At 45.2% G+C, this 4,166-nt stretch overlaps 1 long non-coding RNA gene across 1 annotated transcript; it reads right to left on the bottom strand.

The window, feature by feature from the left end:
• Window positions 1-618: 618 nt before the first annotated feature.
• On the bottom strand, window positions 619-3,003 carry LOC309576664. Its single transcript, XR_014226701.1, has 3 exons — window positions 2,945-3,003; window positions 722-854; window positions 619-635 (listed from the first exon to the last, which is right to left on the bottom strand). It is a non-coding gene; the product is annotated as an uncharacterized lncRNA (long non-coding RNA).
• Between the last annotated feature and the right edge of the window lie 1,163 nt (window positions 3,004-4,166).

Raw genomic sequence — 4,166 nt, 5'->3', positions numbered from 1 at the left:
GCTGTCTGTGAAAATGCAGTGATCTGATGCTCAGCTGTGATTTAATTGGCAAAGTCACTGGAAGTTCACAAGGCTTATTACTGACGGGGGGAATATAATTATCTCCAATTACAATTAAAGAAAGCAAACCCCCCAGTACAAGAGACTCAGGGCCCTCAGTGAGCTTGAGATTGCAGACACACTCAGCTGTACGACCCTCCCAGCCCCAAATAAGCCTGAGGTTTTCTTTTCGAAGGACATGCATGTTTCTGTTTCATAACAATAGATTCCAAGAGATTTTCCCCATAATAAGGCTAAAAATACTTGCCCAGGCCCCATGAGAAATTAACCCTTGCCTGTTTCTAGCAAGCTTATAGTTCCTTAGCTGATAGCAGCTATTTTAAAAGTTTGCTGTTCAGCAAGCAGGCAGGTATCTGACCTACCACAAGATTCCAAAAACCACCCCCTCAACTGCAAATAATCTGAGAACAGGGAAATTGGTTTGGTGATTCTTCCTAATGCTGTGGATAAAAAGTGTGCACGACCTTTACATTATTGATATTAAAAATAACTCAGTTTATACTTCTTTTAGTCGTTAGAAATCTCAAATAAACTTCCATGTTCTTCTAATCAACATCATTGTAGGTTCTTCTGACCTGTAAGACACAGAAAATTCCATGTAAAAGGGTGGCAGTGCCAAGCAGGGCAGGGGAGGCTGCTGTGTGCCACTGGCCTCACTTACTGCAGGGCTGCTGTGTGACTCTGCCATCCCTTCCTGCATCAGGAGAAGACAATGTAGACCATGAGGGCACAGCCCACGATCCAGCCGAGCGCCAGCAGCACGGGGACCACCAGGCGGGACAGCGGGGCCTGGGCTGGCACAGAAAAGAGGGGGTCACGTTACACTGACAGGGAACTCGCTAAATGAATCCCACCCAACCCAGGACTGTCACAGAGCAAAGGGACACCCGGCAGCTCAGGCCACACAGGCTGTTTCCAGCACAGTCACCGTGTCCTGGGGCCTTCCAGTGAGAATCCAAAGCCCAGAGGGGACAGGGAGGAGATGAGCACAGGGCTGCCCTTCAGCTCCACAGGAGAACATCCTCACTGGACTTACTGACAGCAGAGCCTGGATCCGAGCCCTGACACCTGCAGCACCTGCCAGGAGCTTCTCTGGGCTGGTGACAGTAAACCAAAAATAGTGATTATTTAACATTGCAGCCAGTCCAGATCTGTGTGCCTGGGGCTGCAGTGAGGAGAGGCTGGATGGGCTCCCACATCCCAAAGGGAGGCTGGCAGCGGCTGCACACCAGGGGTTCACAGCTCATCTCTCTGCCCACCATAGCCCTCTCCTATCCTGCCTCCACGGTGTTATGGGGTAGCTCAGGTTGAGGTAATTACCCACTGCAAAGGTGTTCCCTCCTTTCCAGAAGGAAAATACCACAAGTTTGCAGTGGGGATGTCCCAGGGTGGCTGAGCCACCACCCCTGTTCAGGCTGCTCAGTGGAGCCCAGCGCAGGCCATGGTTCTCTATGGAGCACAAGGGAAGCAGGACTGGCTTTACATAAATAAATCTCCATGCAACATCAGAATTTTAGAGACCCTTCTATCAGTTTCCAGCAAACAGCAGACTCTTGCCAGAAAGCAGAATAACAACCTTTGAGATCCTATTACTTACCAATATATTACAGCCTCTTACAGCACATCTTTACACAGTTAATGGTTTTTGAAGGGATTAATAAATTATGTAAAACAATTCACAACACCTTGCACAGTTTAGATCAAGCAGGCAGACTCGGAGGGAAGCTTAATAATTTAAGGATTGCCACCTTGTTCTTCTAAAGCTCAGCAAACCTGTCTCACCATGACACTGCACAGTGTGTCTGCCAGAGGGGGAGGGAGAGCACAGAGAGAGATCTGCATGTGCTGCCATGAAAACATTAAAAACATTAACAACCACACAGCAAACAAATCCTGCCCTGAAACTGGGTGTCCTCTTGCCCCAGGGGAGTCCCTCATGTGTTTCATTTAGAAACAGCTACTGCTTTGACACTGTGTACAGTGAAGCTGCTGGGGATCATTTCCCTGGACTTGCCATTTCTCCAAAGGTCTAATCACAAACACAGGGCTGGGCTCTGCTGGGCTGCACCGAGGGGTTTGTCAGAGCTCTGCTGATGCTGCTGAGGCTACTGACTATGGGGGCTTGTAATGGGAGCTCCAGTTTAACCCAGTATCAGGGTAATTTCTGGGGCTATCAATGAAAACTCAGATAAATAAACAGTGTTCAGCATCCTGTTGTACCTTAGCAAAACTCACTCTCCCTAGATACCAGAGTCAATGGTGAAAAAAAACAGGAGATAAGTCCTTAAAAACTTTGAACGTAGCTAAGAAGACATATTAAAAAGTTCCCTTTACAAGTGTTACCTGAGTAACTGTGCACACAGCACACACCACAGCTACAGCTGTAAATTTAAGTGAAATAAATAAAAAATGACAACACATATAAAATGCATTTTTATGAACTGCCTTTTCTCCTTAGAGAGAGTAAAGTGTGCTTACAATGGAAAGGTCATTATTAAAATTTCATTTTGCTCTGACACTTGAGCTTTGTGGGGTTAAAATCTAAATTATTCTGTGTTCACTTGGCACTACAGTTGGAGCTCAGCTACACACAATATAACCAAAATGCTGTCAAACAACTCATTTCACACACTGTTCTATTGTATTAGCTAACTTGGAATGACAACTACAGAAAAAAAACAAAACTAGTAGGAGTCGAAAATACAGGAGGAACCCAAGCTGTTAACAGAATTAGCTTTTAAAGTAATTACACTTTCATACTGAAAAGTAAAATATATATCGTGTATCAGACAAGAATACAAGTAGCTGAGTATGTTCACACTGCATTGCTCAGCTCTATTAATTTCAGTATATTATCACATTCACATCTAATTGTGCCTCTTACCTGGTTCTGCCATTCCCCCTCTGCTAGTTTAATGGCAGGTTAAGGTTTGCCTCTGCAGTTGCTCTGGGAGCCCTGGGATGCTTTAAATAGAGCAATATTTGGAATGTGCTGCAGCTGCCTGGCTCACTGGTGCCAGGGGTTGGCTATAAGCATTCAATTGTCTAAAAAGGCAGGAATTCAGGGGTTCAAGGTTACCTCTGCCTGTTCCTCCAACTGCACCTCTATTTCAGAGAAATCTGTCTAAAGATGGGTCAGCTTATTAAAGAGGGAGGGAAACAAGGGTGAAAATTGCTTTATGGTCTCTTTATAGCCATGGTAAGTTCAGACATTCCTCCTGACCACCCCTGTAATTCCAGTATCACAGGGATCTGGTGTGCTCTGAGTCCCCCAATCTTCTCTCATCCCGTTCCAATGAAAAGTCCAGCCAAGCGCTGTTCAGGATCCCTGTGCAGGATTCCTGTCGTTGTTAATTCTCTGCTAAGCACCACCAGCTATCTCATACTTGCAGGAGAAGTTCAATCCCAAGGAAGGGCTGCTTTGCAGGGATCCCTCCACAGGGGAAGAGCAGGGGGGCAGGAACATGTCCAACATCACGGCTACAACACACCTGGGAGGGACAGCCCTTCCCCAGACACCACCTAAGGAAGGGGATTTCATTACTGCTTCTCCAAAATGGGAGCAATCTCACAATAAAACTCAGGGCTATGGAACACTTTATTATGCCATGCACAGTTCAGCCTATCATAACATTTTGAGACACGAGAATAAACTCTGAGCTTTACTTTCTTTGTCTGGCTTTGCTATAAAGCAAATCCTTTTGGGATAAGATCCAATATGTTGTAAAAAGAAATATGACTCTGTGTAAAATATTTATTGAAAAAAAAATCTCTGATACAGTAACTTTGTTGGCTGCACAGCTGCTCCTGTAAGAATCCTATCTGTTTTGGTTCTGCTAATTATATATATGCATCTGATCTCATGGAAATAATTTCCACCAGGAATCATGTATTCCTGACAAGACCATCTGACCTTCATGGATTGGGATCCTTCCAGGCCCAGTTGCCACAAGCAAGGGCAGCGAGTCATTGCTGCTCACACCAGTTTGGGTAACTGCTCCCCAGTCAGTGCTGTCCTGCACGTCCAAAGCTGGACTTAAAGGAGATAAAAGCTGTAACTGCAGCAAAGAATAGAGTAACAATATAGACATTATTTTAAACAACAC

The sequence above is a fragment of the Coloeus monedula genome, assembly GCF_965178545.1.
Source record: "Coloeus monedula genome assembly, chromosome: 10".
NCBI lineage: Eukaryota > Metazoa > Chordata > Aves > Passeriformes > Corvidae > Coloeus > Coloeus monedula.
Note: the sequence above shows the minus strand (reverse complement) of the source record. Positions and strands in the feature narration are given on the sequence as shown.